The sequence below is a fragment of the Pelophylax lessonae genome, assembly GCF_965119305.1.
Source record: "Pelophylax lessonae genome assembly, chromosome: 2".
In the NCBI taxonomy this organism is placed as follows: domain Eukaryota; kingdom Metazoa; phylum Chordata; class Amphibia; order Anura; family Ranidae; genus Pelophylax; species Pelophylax lessonae.
In genome coordinates this window covers 34,578,533-34,599,316 of record NC_138769.1, presented here as the reverse complement: position 1 = coordinate 34,599,316, position 20,784 = coordinate 34,578,533, and the positions used below count along the sequence as shown (strand labels likewise).

The 20,784-nt window shown below is 46.3% G+C and overlaps 1 protein-coding gene across 3 annotated transcripts in view; it reads left to right on the top strand.

The window, feature by feature from the left end:
• The window catches only part of ILDR2 (immunoglobulin like domain containing receptor 2), a 352,186-nt gene that overhangs the window by 263,531 nt on the left and 67,871 nt on the right, over positions 1-20,784 (top strand). The window lies entirely within an intron of this gene.

Sequence of the window (20,784 nt, the reverse complement as noted above, 5' to 3'; positions counted from 1 at the left end):
GTGATGCTATATTGGATGGGCACTGATCAGGCTGCATTGGATGGGCATGCACTTGTGAGGATGCATTGGATGGGCACTGATCAGGCTGCATTGGATGGGCATGCACTTGTGAGGCTGCACTGGATGGGCACTGATCAGGCTGCATTGGATGGGCACACACTGGTGAAGCTGCATTGGATGGGTATGCACTAGTGAGGCTGCATTGGATAGGCATGCACTGGTGAGGCTGCATTGGATGGGCACTGGTGAGGCTGCATTGGATAGGCACTGATCAGGCTGCATTGGATGGGCATGCACTGGATGGGCACTGATCAGGCTGCATTGGATGGGCACACACTGGTGAAGCTGCATTGGATGGGCATGCACTAGTGAGGCTGCATTGGATAGGCATGCACTGGCGAGGCTGCATTGGATGGGCACTGGTGAGGCTGCATTGGATGGGCACTGATCAGGCTGCATTGGATGGTCATGCACTGGTGGGGCTGCATTGGATGGGTATTGATCAGGCTGCATTGGATGGGCACGCACTGGTGAGGCGGCGCGGGAAGGGCACTGTGGCGTTTTATTACTTATATACCTTAACTGTAGTATATATTTTCTATGCGGCCCGAGAAAATTTCTCTACACTCAATGTGGCCCAGAGAAGCCAAAAGGTTGGACACCCATGCTTTAAATCTTATTTTTTTTTCTTTTTGGGAGCCCGGTATAAGAACGGTACAGTATATTAAATATTAAAATATTTAATATATTGATATTAAATATTACAATTAAATAAACAGGCTTTAAATCTTATTATTTCTTTTCTTTTTGGGAGCCCGGTATAAGAACAGTACAGTATATTAAATATTAAATATTAAAATATTTAATATATTAATATTAAATATTACAATTAAATAAACAGGCTTTAAATCTTATTTTTTTTCTTTTTGGGAGCCCGGTATAAGAACGGTACAGTATATTAAATATTAAATATTAAAATATTTAATATATTAATATTAAATATTACAATTAAATAAACAGGCTTTAAATCTTATTTTTTTTTCTTTTTGGGAGCCCGGTATAAGAACAGTACAGTATATTAAATATTAAAATATTTAATATATTATTATTAAATATTACAATTAAATAAACAGGCTTTAAATCTTATTTTTTTTTATTTTTGGGAGCCCGGTATAAGAACGGTACAGTATATTAAATATTAAAATATTTAATATATTAATATTAAATATTACAATTAAATAAACAGGCTTTAAATCTTATTTTTTTTTTCCTTTTTGGGAGCCCGGTATAAGAAAGGTATTATAGAAATCTCAGAGGTTTGGGTGGGAGGTACAATAGATTGCTGCCGCGTTCTATGTGAATGGACCGAGTGATACAAGTTGTGATGTCAGGAGCGGCAGTCGTGGAGTACCTGTGAAGAGGGTCTTATCTGTGTTCTGTAGAAGAGTCCTGAGACTGAGCGTTCTAATTTTCTGAAGAGCATAATAATAGGAAGAGCAGAAGCGAGGCAAAAATAACAAAAGAACATTATTGTTTCCATAGTGAACACCCCCACTCCAGAATGATAATGAGCTTTTTACTGAATCATCCTCTATACTTTATCCTATGTTTGTGTGCATGTATAAAATACTGAGAGGGACGATAATATCTACCGAGAGGAAATGACAATGATTTTGAGATCATTTTATTTTTCTTTTAAATGTATCTAAACAATTACCAACTCCAGTTAGTATGGGGGTGCACAAGCCTCAAGAAGTAAACAAATAATGTCCTTTAGCTCCAAATTCTCCTCAATTTGTATCTCACAGGCTCCCCCTCCTGGACACTGCAGCTCACAGTGGGAGGGTTTCGGTGACAGAGGCAGTGCTGTCCATCCAGAAAGCAGTGGGTGGGACTAGGTGGGGGCCAAGTGCTGATTGACAAGTTTAACCACTTCCCTCCTGCTCACCGTCAAATGACGGCGGAGCGGCGCGGCTATTGTTCTGGGACGCCGTCATATAAAGGAGCACCAGAACAGCCTCTCTCTCGCGCAGTGCGGCGATCGTGGCCGCGCCGTGTTGTTAGGACACAGCGCAACCCCGATCTTGGTAAAGAGCCAATGACTTGGCTCTTTACCCATGTGATCGGCTGTGTCCAATCACTGCCGGTCACATGTAAATGAGGAAGTACCGTTTACCGGCTCTCCTCACCTCACACTGTCAGAGTGTGTGGCGAGGAGAGCTGATCAGCGGCTCCTACTCAAAAGGGGAACCTAGAAAAGATCATCAGGGCACTGATCATCAGTGCCCTGATTACAGAAATTAGTAGAAAACCTCAAAAACAGTGCCCATCATCAGTGCCCACAGCAGGGCCGGACTGGCCATAGGGCAGACCGGGCATATGCCCAGTGGGCCGAGGCCTCCGCTCTCAGTCAGTCACAGTCAGACAGACAGTGTCACTGTCTGTGTCCCGATGCCGGCGGTTGCCGGCCGCTGCTGGCCTCTCCGCGGCGATTCCGCAGGAAAATGAAGGCCGCCCGCCGCTGTCCCCGACTCCCCGCCAGTGGCCGCCACTCACTCCGAGTCCTAGCACTGCCTGGGCTCAGCTGGCAGCCGGCTGATGCTGAGCTGAGCCCAGCGCCGCTCACTTCGGCCGCCAGCCGGTGTCACGTCGGATTGCAGCGGCATCCAGCGTAGGCACTCAGAAGGGGTGGACCGGCGTCAGGTGACTCACTGTGTGAGACTGAAGGCGAAGGGGTGGAGCTAGAGGCCGGGAACCGTCACCCCATGCTTGATTCAGGAAGAAGTGGGAATGAAGTCGCCGGCGCCGCACCGCAGACATCTGAGCCAGAGTGAGAGACAGGACAGAAGTTGAACACCAGGACGACGAGCCAAGGCCTGGCTGCTGCAACAAGGTAAGGAAAGGGCAGCCGCAGGCAGCACAAAAAAAACCACAACAGCTAGGATTTGTGGTTCTGGGCTGGCCTCCACCGGCAGAGCAGTGTTCTGGTCAGACTGGTCTGGAACTGTCACTGCTAGAAACCATGTGCCATCATGCCAGTTTGCTTGTTACATGTGATGTGACAGCCAGGTGCACATTTTCAACTTGAAAATGTGCACCTGGCTGTCACATCACATGTATCAAGCAAACTGGCATGGCACATGTTTTCTAGCAGTGACAGTGTGTAGCTGTTTTCTGTTTTTTACGCCTGCAGCCTGCCTGCCTGCTGCTAAGCCAGAAGTGAACAATGCTCTCCCGGAGGCCAGAACCACAAATGTGTTTGTTTTTGTGCCCTTTCCTTACATGGCACATGTTTGCTGGCAGTGACAGTGTGTAGCTGTTACACACACACTGTCACTGCTAGAAAACATGTGCCATGCGGCATGCCAGTTTGCTTGTTACATGTGATGTGACAGCCAGGTGCACATTTTCAACTTGAAAATCTGCACCTGGCTGGCACATCACATGTAACAAGCAAACTGGCATGCCGCATGGCACATGTTTTCTAGCAGTGACTGATCTGAGGTGTGATAGTGCAGGAATTGGGGTGATCTGAGGTGTGAAGGTGCAGGAATTGGGGTGATCTGAGGTCTGAAGGTGCAGGAATTGGGGCTGATCTGAGGTCTGAAGGTGCAGGAATTGGGGCTGATCTGAGGTGTGAAGGTGCAGGAATTGGGGTGATCTAAGGTGTGAAGGTGCAGGAATTGGGGTGGTCTGAGGTGTGAAGGTGCAGGAATTGGGGTGATCTGATGTGTGAAGGTGCAGGAATTGGGGTGATCTGAGGTGTGAAGGTGCAGGAATTGGGGTGATCTGATGTGTGAAGGTGCAGGAATTGGGGATGATCTGAGGTGTGATAGTGCAGGAATTGGGGTGATCTGAGGTGTGAAGGTGCAGGAATTGGAGGTGATCTGAGGTGTGAAGGTGCAGGAATTGGGGATGATCTGAGGTGTGATAGTGCAGGAATTGGGGTGATCTGAGGTGTGAAGGTGCAGGAATTGGGGTGATCTGAGGTGTGAAGGTGCAGGAATTGGGGTGATCTGAGGTGTGACGGTGCAGGAATTGGGGTGATCTGAGGTGTGACGGTGCAGGAATTGGGGTGATCTGAGTTGTTAAGGTGCAGGAATTGGGGCTGATCTGAGGTGTGATAGTGCAGGAATTGGGGCTGATCTGAGGTGTGAAGGTGCAGGAATTGGGGCTGATCTGAGATGTAAAGGTGCAGGAATTGGGGTGATCTGAGGTGTGAAGATGCAGGAATTGGGGTGATCTGAGGTGTGAAGGTGCAAGAATTGGCGTGATCTGAGGTGTGAAGGTGCAGGAATTGGGGTGATCTGAGGTGTGATAGTGCAGGAATTGGGGTGATCTGAGGTGTGAAGGTGCAGGAATTGGGGTGATCTGAGGTGTGAAGGTGCAGGAATTGGGGTGATCTGAGGTGTGAAGGTGCAGGAATTGGGGTGATCTGAGGTGTGAAGATGCAGGAATTGGGGTGATCTGAGGTGTGAAGATGCAGGAATTGGGGTGATCTGAGGTGTGTTGCAGGAATTGGGGTGATCTGAGGTGTGAAGGTGCAGGAATTGAGGTGATCTGAGGTGTGAAGGTGCAGGAATTGGGGTGATCTGAGGTGTGAAGATGCAGGAATTGGGGTGATCTGAGGTGTGAAGGTGCAGGAATTGGGGTGATCTGATTTGTGAAGGTGCAAAGCTCACTTGATTTCTTACTATTATTCAAGCGGTTTACAGAAGTTACTTTATATGAAGCTGACAGTTGTTTTTTATGTATCTGGCACTCCCAATTTCTTTGAAAATATTTTTTGGCACACTGTGCCCAAAAAGGTTGTCTACCGCTTGATTAGAGTAACCCTCATCTTGTGCTGCTTCATACTATTTTTAGGACTCAACCATCAAAACAGGATTTAAAGTAAGACAAAAAAAACAGCATCATATGGCAGCTCTGATCTAAATTGGACCCAGTCTGTCAGATTAAACTAAAAAAAGGTACCGTAATCGAATCCACACACCCTGGAACATTAAATCCTGTCATCAACCATCCCGACGAACGTCACGCACCAGTCACCCCCCCTCCTGGGCTGCTCAGTCCAAAATGCCCGGGCCTATCTTTTGTCCCAGCCCGGGCCTGGCCCACAGTGCCCATAATCAGTGCCCATAGTGTTGCCAGTCAGTGCCTGCTCATCTGTGCTGTCCATCAGTGCCGCCCGTCAGTGCCCATCAGTCCTGCCTGTTAGTGCCCATCAGTGCCACCTCTCAGTGCCCATCAGTGCCGTCTTTTTAAGTGCCGCCTATCAGTGCTCATCAGTGCTGCATAATAGTACCTCTCCATCAGTGCCACCTCATCACTGCCCATCAGTGCAGCCTGTCAGTGTCGCCTCATAATGGCACATCAGTGAAGGAGAAAAATTACTTATAGGGAACAGCGTGGTGGCAGGATTATCTGTTGACCTTTTGGACTGATTACATTTAATTTAATATCCCTTAGGCCCCTTTCAGGACCGTTCAGATCCGCCTGTCAGTTTTTTTGGCGGATCTGAACGGACGCCCCATGCATCTCTATGGGGCATCGGATGTCAGCGGAGACATGTCCTCTGACATCCGATCCGTCAAATCTGGAGGGATGAAAACCCTATTTTCCATCCGTCCAGTGGATCGGATGGGATCAGATGAGAACGGACAGGCAGTTCGTTCCCATCCAATTCTCCCATAGAGAACAGCGGGACCTGACAGCTCTGTCTCCACACACACCGTGGAGACACAGCTGCCATCCGCCTACTCAGCAGGGGATCGGCGGATCGATATCCGGATGAGATAAACGGAGTCCACCTGACGGACCGGATTGTGTGAAAGAGGCCTTACAGAGGAGGCAGGGTTCATTTGTTTAAACGGTAGTTGAAAAGGATTTAAAGGTGCATGGAAGCCAGCCAGCCCCCAGTCTGATGTACTCACCCTCCAGTCTGCCACCAACCAAGTAGACCTGTCTCATGATATAAATAAAGAACAGGGGTTTAGTTGACACGCATTTGCAAACACATGTGTAAACTGCAGGGCCACTACACGGCACCCTGTGTTACCTGCAGTCCTAACACTTTCTAATTTGAGTGTCTTCACTCTGGGAGCACATGGCTGCTAATGGATGGACGGGAGACAGGTGTGAAGGAGGCAGCCCAAACCTCCCCCAACCCACCCCCATCCATGACTGGTCTAATATATCAAAACTCTAATAGCGATGTTGTAGCGATGGTACAAACTGAAAAGGACCAGCTGAGAAGCATACACCTCCATCCCCTTGGCGGATGCAGTGTAAAACACAGATTGGGACTTTATATGAGGCATTGGCCTGTAAAGCACAGCGCCTCCATCCCTAATTTCATAAAATATTTGGGACTTTACATGAGACTTTGTTTATTTTTTGGATTGATTGAATATTACTGAAGACTTTTTTCCTTTGAACATGTTGTAATAGACACATTGTATGTTTATTTCACTTGGAGTTTTTTGTGTTTTTTTTTCTTTAACCACTTTACCACCGGAGGATTTTCCTGCTAAAAGACCAGGGTTTTTTTTGCGATTTTTTACTGCGTGACTTTAACGGACAATTGCGCGGTCGTGTGACGCTGTACCTAAACGAATTTCACGTCCTTTTTTTCCCACAAACAGAGCTTTCTTTTGGTGGTATTTGATCACCTGTGCGATTTTTTTGATCACGCGCTATAAACAAAAAAAGAGCGTAATTTTTGCAAAAATAACAATATTTTTCACTTTTTTTATATGAAATTCCCCCCCAAAAAAATGTAAAAATCAAAATTTTTTAAAATTTTCGGCCAATTTGTTCTACGCTACCTATGTTTGGTAAAAAAAATCGCAAAAAGCGTATTTTGATTGGTTTGCGCAAAAGTTATCGCGTTTACTAACAAAGGGAAAGATTTTTGTAATTTTTGGTGTTTTTTTTTTAACGAGTAATAGCGGCGATCTGCGATTTTTTTTTGCGGTACTGCGACATTGCGGCGGACAGATCGGACCCTTGACTGACATTTTTGACACTTTTGGGGGTACCAGTGACATTACTGCAGTAATCAGTGCTATATATATGCACTGTTACTGCAAAAATGACACTGGCAGGGAAGAGGTTAACTTTATTGGACAGGGAGGGGTTAAGTGTGTCCTAGGGGCGTGCTTCTAACTGTAGTGGGACATTCCTATTGGTGTAAAAAAAAAGATCAACGGTTCTACATAGTAGAACCGTCTGATCTTCATTTTTACACAGGGAGAACTGACAGGCGGCTTGTTTACATAAGCCGCTCTGTCTTTCTCCCGCTGTACTGGCGATCGTAGTGTGACCGGCGGACATCGGGTCCGCCAGTCACACTCCCGCACTCCTCCGTGAACGAGCCGAGGCGGGCGCGCGCCTCGGCGGGCGGGCGCGCGCCTCGGCGGGCGCGCGCTCGCCCGCTATTGGCTCTAGAAGGAGTGACAGGCGAGCGACGTAGACCTACGTCACTCTGCCTGGCCGGGGGCCGACTGCCGCAGTAAATATACTGTGCGCAGTCGGCAAGTGGTTAAAAAAAAAAAAGGTTAAAGCGGAGTTCCACCCATTTTTAATAGGTTGGATTGCATAGATGTATGTAATCCCCTTTAAAACGACTTTTACCAATGGAAACTTTTTTTGCTAGTAAATACCTTAAATTCTGCTTTATTCCTCCTCTCCTCACTTCCGGGTCCGATCGGCGATGACGTCATTCGGTGATTCGCAGTGTGTGCTGGGATGTATTCCATTCCAGAAATCTCGCAGTATCACCCAGGAGCTGAGCTGTACTGTGTGTATTCAGGCTGTGAACTGCCCCGCCTCCGCCCCGCCTCCTATCATGAGTTGTACTGTATGCATTGTATTCAGGCCGTTCTCTGCCCCGCCTCCGCCCCGCCTCCTCTCAGTGAGCGAGGACTGAAAGCCTTATATCCTCACTGAGCTCACTGAGAGGAGGCGGGGCAGAGCACGTCCTGAATACAATGCATACAGTACAACTCACTGAGAGGAGGCGGGGCGGAGGCGGGGCAGGTCACGGCCTGAATACACACAGTACAGCTCAGCTCCTGGGTGATACTGCGAGATTTCTGGAATGGAATACATTGACACAGTGACATTACTACAGTAATCAGTGCTAAAAATATGCACTGTTACTGTAACAGTGTAATGACACTGGCAGGGAAGGGGTTAACAGTATAGGTGATCAAGGGGTTAAATGTGACCCTAGGGGAGTGATTCTAACTGTGGGGGGGCGTGGCTTCTGAAATGACCATAGAGACATGTGATCCTATATAGAAGGATCACAGGGGCTCTATGGTCATTGCGGGGAGAAGAACGGTCGGCTGTGTTTACAACAGCTGACCGTTCTCTGTCAGCGGGGCAATGGAAGCCACCTGACCTGTGCATCGGCTTCCCCGCCGCCGCCCCCTAGCTTCCCGCCCACGACCAACGTAGACCTACGTCGGTTTTGTGCAGGAGAGCCACCCTGCCGCAGTAAAAAGGCGGTGGGTGGTCGGGAAGTGGTTAAAGCCTACCCTCTTTGACGCCACACATATGCATTACATATGCAGCAAGAGGTTTCGTTTATACACTTTTAAAAACAAATTAATCTTTTTTCAAAAAAATATGTAAATTCTTTAAAGGACAAGTGTGGTATTCTGAAAAAAAAAAACATCACACACCTCCATGCTGCAGCATCAGTGTGATGCTGCAGCTGTCCCCTGCCAGCTCTGAGCCCGAGAACTGAGCGATTACATGAGCTCTGATTGCTCAGTTCTTGGTCCTTTTTGAGCAGAGAGCAGTGACTGTCAGTCACCGGCTCTTTGCTCTTACCATCCAGCGCTCGCTCAAGCAAAGGGCAGGGAAGGGGCGGAAGTGGCTGGCTCATGCTTTCAGCTTTCAGCAGCACACTGAGAGGCTGACATTATTGTTGGGATCTTTCCAGAGCCTTAAACGGCTCTGTGATTTTGGGTCACAGAAGAGCACAAGTAAGGGCACTGTGACCCCGCAGAGAATTATGACGAAAAAAGCATTGGCCATACTTCTTTTTAGAGGATGCATCCAAATTTTCAAGCTCTTGGGCTATACCCTCTTCTTCAAGGTCCAAGAAGTATGAATACAAAAGTTTTAGTAGAATCCTAATAAAACAATCTCTAAAGGGAAAAAAACATAAACAATCATAGACTGCAATGGTAATGAAACTTGGATAGTTAGTGAGATAAGGCAGGGAGAGGGCTATGGACTGGGGAAGGGGGAAGAGTCACAAAGGTGAAATTAGTCATAAAACTGTTGGATAGGGATTTAAAAAACTGAGATCCACATTTAGTCCCCAAGGATGCATCCAAAAGCGTAAGGGCTAAAGGCATAACTCATTGACAATGGATGGTCAAATATTTACATATTTTTAACAAACAGTTAAAAAGTGGTAAAATGAACACCAAACTCTGTAAGTACATACGCTGTGGAGTAATTCATCCTCAAAGTTCCCAAAAACAGCAGTAAAGTCATTGGAGACCAGTGTAAGCACCGTCATTATCCCCTCCTCCTGTGCTCCTGCTCTCTGTTTACATTAAAGTGAAACCTCTCCAAAAAAGGGGAAATTCCGCTCTTCATTCTCCTCCCTTCTACTAAATGGATAGGCTGCATTCTCAGTGATATCACCGGTCTCTAGTGAACGGATAGGCTGCATTCTCAGTGATGTCACCGGTCTCTAGTGAATGGATAGGCTGCATTCTCAGTGATGTCACCGGTCTCTAGTGAACGGATAGGCTGCATTCTCAGTGATGTCACCCCTCTCTAGTGAATGGATAGGCTGCATTCTCAGTGATGTCACCGGTCTCTAGTGAACGGATAGGCTGCATTCTCAGTGATGTCACCACTCTCTAGTGAACGGATAGGCTGCATTCTCAGTGATGTCACTGGTCTCTAGTGAATGGATAGGCTGCATTGTCTGTGATGTCACCGCTCTCTAGTGAATGGATTGGCTGCATTCTCAGTGATGTCATCAGTCTCTAGTGAACAGATAGGCTTCATTCTCAGTGATGTCACTGCTCTCTAGTAAATGGATAGGCTGCATTCTCAGTGATGTCACCAGTCTTTAATGAAATGGATAGGCTGCATTCTCAGTGATGTCACTGCTCTCTAGTGATTGGATAGGCTGCATTCTCAGTGATGTCACTGGTCTCCAGTGAACGGATAGGCTGCATTCTCAGTGAGGTCACCGCTATCTAGTGATTGGATAGGCTACATTCTCAGTGATGTCACCGCTCTCTAGTGAACGGATAGGCTGCATTCTCAGTGATGTCACTGCTCTCTAGTGATTGGATAGGCTACATTCTCAGTGATGTCACCGCTCTCTAGTGAACGGATAGGCTGCATTCTCAGTAATGTCACCGCTCTCTAGTGAACGGATAGGCTGCATTCTCAGTGAGGTCACCGGTCTCTAGTGAACGGATAGGATGCATTCTCAGTGATGTCACCGGTCTCTAGTGAATGGATAGGCTGCATTCTCAGTGATGTCACTGGTCTCTAGTGAATGGATAGGCTGCATTCTCAGTGATGTCACCGCTCTCTAGTGAACGGATAGGCTGCATTCTCAGTGATGTCACCATTGTTTAATGAAGTGGATAGGCTGCATTCTCCGTGATGTCACCGGTCTCTAGTGAATGGATAGGCTGCATTTTCAGTGATGTCACCGCTCTCTAGTGAACGGATAGGCTGCATTCTCAGTGATGTCACCAGTGTTTAATGAAATGGATAGGCTGCATTCTCCGTGATGTCACCGGTCTCTAGTGAATGGATAGGCTGCATTCTCTGTGATGTCACCGCTCTCTAGTGAATGGATAGGCTGCATTCTTAGTGATGTCACTGGTCTCTAGTGAATAGATAGGCTGCATTCTCAGTGATGTCACCGCTCTCTAGTGAATGGATAGGCTGCATTCTTAGTGATGTCACCGGTCTCTAGTGAATGGATAGGCTGCATTCTTAGTGATGTCACCGGTCTCTAGTGAATGGATAGGCTGCATTCTTAGTGATGTCACCGGTCTCTAGTGAATGGATGGGCTGCATTCTCAGTGATGTCACTGGTCTCTAGTGAATGGATAGGCTGCATTGTCTGTGATGTCACCGCTCTCTAGTGAATGGATTGGCTGCATTCTCAGTGATGTCATCAGTCTCTAGTGAACAGATAGGCTTCATTCTCAGTGATGTCACTGCTCTCTAGTAAATGGATAGGCTGCATTCTCAGTGATGTCACCAGTCTTTAATGAAATGGATAGGCTGCATTCTCAGTGATGTCACTGCTCTCTAGTGATTGGATAGGCTGCATTCTCAGTGATGTCACTGGTCTCCAGTGAACGGATAGGCTGCATTCTCAGTGAGGTCACCGCTATCTAGTGATTGGATAGGCTACATTCTCAGTGATGTCACCGCTCTCTAGTGAACGGATAGGCTGCATTCTCAGTGATGTCACTGCTCTCTAGTGATTGGATAGGCTACATTCTCAGTGATGTCACCGCTCTCTAGTGAACGGATAGGCTGCATTCTCAGTAATGTCACCGCTCTCTAGTGAACGGATAGGCTGCATTCTCAGTGAGGTCACCGGTCTCTAGTGAACGGATAGGATGCATTCTCAGTGATGTCACCGGTCTCTAGTGAATGGATAGGCTGCATTCTCAGTGATGTCACTGGTCTCTAGTGAATGGATAGGCTGCATTCTCAGTGATGTCACCGCTCTCTAGTGAACGGATAGGCTGCATTCTCAGTGATGTCACCATTGTTTAATGAAGTGGATAGGCTGCATTCTCCGTGATGTCACCGGTCTCTAGTGAATGGATAGGCTGCATTTTCAGTGATGTCACCGCTCTCTAGTGAACGGATAGGCTGCATTCTCAGTGATGTCACCAGTGTTTAATGAAATGGATAGGCTGCATTCTCCGTGATGTCACCGGTCTCTAGTGAATGGATAGGCTGCATTCTCTGTGATGTCACCGCTCTCTAGTGAATGGATAGGCTGCATTCTTAGTGATGTCACTGGTCTCTAGTGAATAGATAGGCTGCATTCTCAGTGATGTCACCGCTCTCTAGTGAATGGATAGGCTGCATTCTTAGTGATGTCACCGGTCTCTAGTGAATGGATAGGCTGCATTCTTAGTGATGTCACCGGTCTCTAGTGAATGGATAGGCTGCATTCTTAGTGATGTCACCGGTCTCTAGTGAATGGATGGGCTGCATTCAGCATGTTTGTAGATAAACTTTATGCTGAGATATTATGTGTCTCATTCTAGGATGCATTGTGATATTATGTGTCATGTGGTCCTCCACATTCCAGAGAGAGATAAGAGGCTGAGACGTGTCTCCTAGGCAGTTTCCATCAGTCAGCATTGTTCGGTGTCCTTGTCTCATCCGTGTGAGGAAATCATTATTCATATAAAAGCTACAGTTGGAGAAAAGTTTTCCCCGCTGTCACTGCAACATTCACAAAACCCCGCCATTGACTGACAGCATTGTATGCCCAAAATATAGGAAGAATGAGCTACCTGGGAGGAAGCATAAGAAAAAAAGGAATGCAGAACACCCAGAATACACAACTGAATACACAGGGCAGCCATCTGTAAAAGAAACCGGGATTTTTAGGTGCCTTTGGCTCCTGCTGCTGTCATTCACAGCCAGTGAGGAGGGAGCAGGGGTCAATGGACATATAGAGTGTGGCTCGGGAGCAAGCACGCATAAGTGCCCTCATAGCAGGGGGCTTGCTATGTAGACACTCAGCAGGGGGGGGGGAGCCAGGAGTGGGGGGCGGGGACCTGAGTGAAGGAGGGTTGGGGCTGCTCTGTGCAAAAAGATTGCACGGAGAAAGTAAGTATAACATGTTTGTTATTAAAAAAAAAAAAAAAAGTTACCTTTACAACCACTTTAAAGAGGTTGTAAACTGCTGGTTACTTTTTTTTTTTAGGACCTGCAAGGTAAAGGCGTAATGTGCTAGTATGCATAGCATACTAGCACAATATGTGCAATTTATATAAAAACGAAGCCCTTCAGCGATGCGATGTAGTCGCTGGAGGCAGTGTCCATTTTCTTCCAGTCTTCCTTCTGGTTCTGCGGACTCCAGCTGTGTGACAGGCTGGAGCTGCGATGACGTCACTCCTGCACATGCGCAGGGGAGCCGTCATTCACAGCACAGGGCTCTGAAGGGTGGCCGTTCCTTCAGAGTGCATGCGCGGATGATGTCATCGGCTGCATGCAATGTAAATATCTTCTAAACGGTGCATGTTTAGGAGATATTTACACTACCTATAAGTAAGCCTTATTATAGACTTACCTATAGGCAGAGCTTTTTTTCTCAGAGAATAGGTGCAGGAACTCCCCCTTCTAAGTTACTTTATGTCTCCACCCCCTACCCACCTCCGAGCACTAACCCTTGGTTCGCCCCCTACCCACCTCCGAGCACTAACCCTTGGTTCCACCCCTTCCAAAGTCCGAGCACTGACCCTTGGTTCCACCCCTACCCACCTCCGAGCACTAACCTTTGGTTCCACCCCTTCCAACCTCCGAGCACTGACCCTTGGTTCCACCCCTACCCACATCCGAGCACTAACCCTTGGTTCCACCCCTTCCAACCTCGGAGCACTGACCCTTGGTTCCACCCCTTCCAACCTCCGAGCACTAACCCTTGGTTCCACCCCTTCCAACCTCCGAGCACTGACCCTTGGTTCCACCCCTACCCACCTCCGAGCACTAACCCTTGGTTCCACCCCTTCCAACCTCCGAGCACTGACCCTTGGTTCCACCCCTACCCACCTCCGAGCACTAACCCTTGGTTCCACCCCTTCCAACCTCCGAGCACTGAACTTTGGTTCCAGCCCCTGCCCAGCTTCCAGTACAGCCTCTTTTAGAGAATATAGAACCAAGTATAATTTTGTATTGTAATGTATGCAATTAGGTTATGATAACAAGAAAAGCAATAGAATAGTCCCCCCCCAGCAGCAGAAAAAGATCTCCCAGCAGCCAGCATCAATAGACTCTCTAGCAACCAGCAACAGTAGACCCCTCCCTAAATAGTAGATCCCTTCTAGCAACAATTAACCCTCAGTATCAAAAGATCATCCACCAGCAACAATAGATTGCCATGCAAAAATAGATCCCCTCCAGCAACAATAGATCTCCCAGCAGCCAGCATCAGTAGACCCTCCATCACCCATTGGAGGTGTCGGGACTGCGTTCCCCTGCGTTCCTGCTGAAAAAAGCCCTGCCTATAGGTACAAATTATTCTTTAGGCTTTACTTCCTCTTTAACCACTTCAGGACCGACCACCCGCAAGGTACTGCAGACCCGTACAGGCAACCCCTACAGGCACAGCGACGTACCTGTCCGTCACTGGCCTCTGCTGTGATTGGACACAGGGGGATTGTTTAAGCAGGTCCCAGCCAACGATTCATGGCTGGGACCTGCTGATAGGCTGTGTCCAATCGTAGCCCAGAGCCCTGTGTTGACAATCAACACAGGGCTCTGTACAGAGAGAATAATCTCTTTGAAGGAACAAAGAGGTTTTTAGTGATAAGCAGCACATAATACACACAATAACACTTGCTAGGCACACACCTAACCCCTTGATTACCCCGGGATGTTAACCCCTTCCCAGCCATTGTCATTAGCCCAGTGACAGTGTATAGTATTATCAGTGATCACTGTATTAGTGTCACTGGTGATGTCATTGTCGGTTCCCACTCAGTGTCAGATAGTGTCAGATTGCCCACCGCATCGCAGTCCCAGTAAAAGTCGCTGATCACCACTATTACTAGTATAAAAAGTAAATAAAAATTCCATAGTTTGTAAATGCTATAACTTTCACACAAACCAATCAATCTACACTTATTTTTTTCACCAAAGAGATGTAGCAGAATACATTTTGGCCGAGATTTAAGAAGTTCTATGAAATTATACATAATTTATAAATTATTTTTTATCCTTTTTGGATATGTTTTATAGCAGAAAGTCAAAAATATTGTTTGTTTTTGTTTTTTTTTTTTCACTCTTTTTCCGCTTATATAATTAAAAAAAAAAAAAACAGTGGACATCGAATAGCACCAAAAGAAACCAGGGAAAAAAAATATATAAATTATTAAATTATAAAATGTATTAAATTATAAAAATGATAAATTTGGTTTGTGTACAGCGTTGTATGACCGCGCAGTTACCAGTTAAAGTAGCACAGTGCTGAATAGCAAAAAAAAAAATGGCCTGGTCATGAAGGCGGTAAAATCTTTCCGGAGCTGAAGTGGTTAAAGAACTTTACTGACACTTAAACCACAATCTCTCTGCACAGACGTACACATAGCCAAGAGCGATTAAATTAATCAGATGAAATGTACATGGTGCTAAAATCTTAAACTCAAGTTATTAGTAAGCCAAAAAAGCACTTTACAAGAACAAACCCCAAAATGACATCCGGAAAGCGTAACTCTTTCGTGGGATAAAAAATAGCAAATAAAAAAATAATAATAATGTACAGTAGCGTATACAATTCAACACATCATATTGTAATTGAATGTTATTAAAAATGACCTTTCCTTTTCAATCTGCAGCTGTTGTAATTTTCTGTAAAATGCAATATGGCCGCCTGGAGCTGTTCTGTACACAGAATGTATACTGACCACACCCCCAGAAACATCATTTCCTGCTTGTGTGATTGGCTCACTGATTTTCCCTAAAGTCTGCACTAAGATGCAAGTCAGATTTCTGGCATCCCCTGCAACAAAAATTTAATTTTTGGTGAGATGCTTCTAAAGCGTCTATGCAGACCCTGCAATTTTCCTCATTTGAGCCCTGCAGGTGCAGCAGATGGTTGATAATTAACCACTTAAGCCCCAGAAGATTTTACCCCCTTCCTGACCAGGGCCTATTTTGCGATTCGGCACTGCGTGACTTTAACGGACAATTGCGCGGTAGTGCGACGCTGTACCTAAACGAATTTGACGTCCTTTTTTTCCCACAAACAGAGCTTTCTTTTGGTGGTATTTGATCACCTGTGCGATTTTTTGATCATGCGCTATAAACAAAAAAAAGAGCGTCAATTTTGCAAAAATAATATTTTTCAAATTTTTTTATATGAAATTCCCAAAAAAATGTAAAAAATCTAAATTTTGTAACATTTTCGGCCAATTTGTTTTCTGCTACCTATGTTTGGTAAAAAAAAATCGCAAAAAGCGTATTTTGATTGGTTTGCGCAAAAGTTATTGCGTTTACTAACAAAGGGAAAGATTTCTGTCATTTTTGTTGGTTTTTTTTAGCGCGTAATGGCGGCGATCTGCGATTTTTTTTGCGGTACTGCGACATTGCGGACAGATCGGACCCTTGACTGACATTTTTGACACTTTTGGGGTTACCAGTGACATTACTGCAGTAATCAGTGCTATATATATGCACTGTTACTGTAAAAATGACACTGGCAGTGAAGGAGTTAACTGTATTGGAGAGGGAGGGGTTAAGTGTGCCCTAGGGGCGTGTTTCTAACTGTGATTGGCTGTGCCTACTAGTGTAAGAACAGAGATCAACGGTCCTACATAGTAGAACCGTATGATCTCCATTCTTACCCAGGGGAGAATGACAGGCGGCTTTGTTTACATTAGCCGCCTGCCTTTCTTCCGGTGTAACGGACGATCGCGATTGCCCGGCGGACATCGGGCCCGCTGGGCACATGCGCGGGGGGGTCCGTGACGTCGCTTTGCCTGTGAGGGGCTGACCGCCGCAGTAAATAGTCGTGCGGCGGTCGGCAAGCGGTTAACAAACCACTCCCATTAGACTCTCTGGGCACAGAGAAACACACAGGGATTTCTTCAAAATAACAAAAGGTAGGAATTTGCAACAAAGTTTGGTAAAATCCTTGTAATGTACAGAGATCACCCAGAGGGGAATGTTTTTTTCTTAACAAAAGTGGAGTTACTGTTTTAAGCTGAACTCCAGAAAACGCATATATTGTGTAAATCCATTCATCATGTATATTCTTCCTGGAATCTCTGTGTGTTTTGTGTATTTCTTCCAGATCTGTGCTGTAATTCAGTGTGAGACTTCCTGTAATAAAGACCACTCACTGCTGCTCTCTCCTTGTGCAGAGTGACTGGTCTTGTCTCCGCCCCCTACTGTAGTTTTCTGCAGGCAGCCTGTAGTGGGTGGGCCCTGCTGGACCCCTCCCATAACTCTGCTCTCAGCATAGGCTATAGCAGTGGCGGCTGGTGCTCAAAATTTTTGGGGGGGCGCAAAAAGAAAAATGTAATAGGTATTGCTTCGCGGCAAAAAACGCGGTAAAAAAATTGCATGACTTTGAGGTCATGGTACAGGCATGGCACAGGTGATGGTATAGGCATGGCACATGTGATGGTATAGGCATGGCACAGGTGATGGCATAGGCATGGCACAGGTGATGGTATAGGCATGGCACAGGTAATGGCATAGGCATGGCACAGGCATGGCACAGGTAATGGTATAGGCATGGCACAGGTGATGGTATAGGCATGGCACAGGTGATGGTATAGGCATGGCACAGGTGATGGCACAGGTGATGGTATAGGCATGGTACAGGTGATGGCATAGGCATGGCACAGGTGATGGCATAGGCATGGCACAGGTGATGGCATAGGCATGGCACAGGTATGGCATAGGTGATGGCATAGGCATGGCACAGGTGATGGCATGGCATAGGTGATGGCATAGGCATGGCACAGGTGATGGTATAGGCATGGCACAGGTGATGGTATAGGCATGGCACAGGTGATGGCATAGGCATGGCACAGGTCATGGTATAGGCATGGCACAGGTGATGGCATAGGCATGGCACAGGCATGGCACAGGTGATGGTATAGGCATGGCACAGGTGATGGTATAGGCATGGCACAGGTGATGGTATAGGCATGGCACAGGTGATGGCACAGGTGATGGCATAGGCATGGCACAGGTGATGGCATAGGCATGGCACAGGTGATAGCATAGGCATGGCACAGGTGATGGCACAGGTGATGGCATAGGCATGGCACAGGTGATGGCATAGGCATGGCACGGGTGATGGCATAGGCATGGCACAGGTGATGGCATAGGCATGGCACAGGTGATGGTACAGGCATGGCACAGGTGAGGGCACAGTTCGGCTTCAACCACTTACCTTCTGACGGCGGCGGGATTCCGGGAACCGAGACGAGCAGCGCCGTGGATGTCCTCCTCTTCAGTCTTCTGTCTTCCGGTCCGGGCGGCAGGAAGGAGATCGGGCGGTGACGGTGCGTGGCTGACGCACGCACTGGCACCGCCCCCATTGCGAGTCAGCGATGTCCTGGATGACGATTGGTCCAGGCTGGAGACTGGACCAATCACAGCCAGGATATCACGAAGGTGGGGGTGGCTCAGCGCTTTTTCCTGGCAGCCAATCGGCGCCTCTTCTGGGTCGTAACCCCCCCCCCCCCATAGCCACCAGGCCCAGCGCATAGGCCTGCGAACACGATTTATTTATTTTTTTCAAAACTTTATTTGTTCTTTTTGTCATTTTTTTTTTTTTTTTAGGGGGGGCGGCGCTCTGGCGCCCCCTATGCACGGGCCGCCACTGGGCTATAGGCAGCTCAGTGATGATGTCACTGCTACTTTTACAAGGTAATATTTTGGTTTGTGCAAACAAATTAAATTTAAGGCTTTGCGAATATTGGGGAATATATTTATATTAAGTTTTTGTTCCCAATGTTCAGCTTTACCAAATGCATATAAAAATATATTAACCACTTACGGACCGCCCACTGTGTATTTACATCGGTACTTTGACGTTAAATATCTGGGTTATGGCAGAAGATAGCTGCCATGACCCTGGTATTTTTTTAAATAGCAGGCAGTCCGTTTTAACATAAGCGTGGTTCCAGGGGCAGATTCTTCACAAGGTCACCTTTATGGGCGGCAGGAGAGGTGACCGCCCCCCTCCCGCCGCTTTCTGGTCGTTTTCTCCACTTAACGGAGCCGTCAGTAGCGGGGAAAACGATCCGGTCCGCTCTCCTCTCATGCAGGAAGTCCAGTGAGGGCAAGATGACCCCCACTCAACTCTATGTCCTTGGAGGACCGGAGCGACATCATACGTCGCTTCCTCCCAGTGGCCTTAAAGGGCCCATTTTTTTCCATCATGAAAAAAAATTACTTTTTCTTTTTTTTGCATTTTAGTGTAGATGTGAGGTGTGAGGTCTTTTTGACCCCAGATCTCACATTAACCACTTTAGCCCCGCTCACAGTGGCTCGTTCCCATCCAGCAACGTAGACCTACGTCGCGCGCCGCCGGAGGCTCGCTCCCGCTGTATTCAGTCACAGCGGGAGTCGGGCCAGGGGAGGATGGCGTCGGGGAATCGAGTTTGGAGATCCGCCCGCTTGTGTAAACAAAGCGGGCGGATCTCCTAAGTGACAGACAGTGACAGATTGCAGGGTTCAGCATAGCTGATCATGCGATCTGTCCCTGCCCCCACACACGTTAGTAAGCACCAGGCATACATTAACCCCTCCCTCTCCAATAAAATGAACCCCTTCCCTGCCAGTGTCATTTTTACAGTAACTGCATATTTATAGCACTGATTACTGTAGTAATGTCACTGGTACTCCCAAAAGTGTCAAAAATGTCATTCAAGGGTCCGATCTGTCCGCCGCAATGTCGCAGTCCCGCAAAAAAAATCGCAGATCGCCGCCATTACTCGTTAAAAAAAAAACACCAAAAATGACAGAAATCTTTCCCTTAGTTAGTAAACGCAATAACTTTTGCGCAAACCAATCAAAATACGCTTATGTAATTTTTTTTTACTAAACATAGGTAGCAAAAAACAAATTGGCCAAAAATTTAAAAAAAATTTGATTTTTACATTTTTTGGGGGGGAATTTCATATTAAAAAATGTGAAAAATATTGTTATTTTTTCAAAATTTACGCTCTTTTTTTGTTTATAGCGCAAAAAGTAAAAATCGCACAGGTGATCAAATGCCACCAAAAGAAAGCTCTGTTTGTGGGAAAAAAAGGACGTAAATTTCATTTGGGTACTGCGTCGCACGACTGCGCAATTGTCAGTTAAAGTCGCACAGTGCCGAATCACAAAAAGTGGCCTGGACGTAAGACAGCAAAATCCTCCGGTGGTAAAGTGGTTAAAGAGGACCTGTCATGCCTATTTCTATTACAAGGGATGTTTACATTTCTTGTAATAGGAGCAAAAGTGATAATTTTTATTTTTTTTTTCAAAAGGACAGTGTAAAAATAAAAGATTAAATAAATAGGAAAAAAAATGTAAAAATTAAAGCGCCCCGTCCCTGTAAGCTCGCGCGCAGAGGCAACGCATAAGCAAGTTGCGCCCACATATGTGAACGGTGTTTAAACCACACATGTGAGGTATCGCCGTGATCGTTAGAGCGAGAGCAATAATTTAAGCTCTAGACCGCCTCTGTAACTCCAAACTGTTAACCTGCAGAAATGTTTAAAATGTCGCCTATGGGGATTTTTAAGTACCAATGTTTGTCGCCATTCTACGAGCGTTCGCAATTTTGAAGCATGACATGTTGGGTATCTATTTACTCGGCGTATCTTTCACATTATAGAAATAAACTTTACTAACTTTACTGTTTTCTTATTTTTTAATTCAAAAAAGTGTATTTTTTCCAAAGAAATCGCATTTGTAAGACCGCTGCGCAAATACGGTGTGATAAAAAAATATTGCAATGATCTCCATTTTATTCTCTAGGGTCTCTGCTAAAATATATATATATATATATATATATATATATAT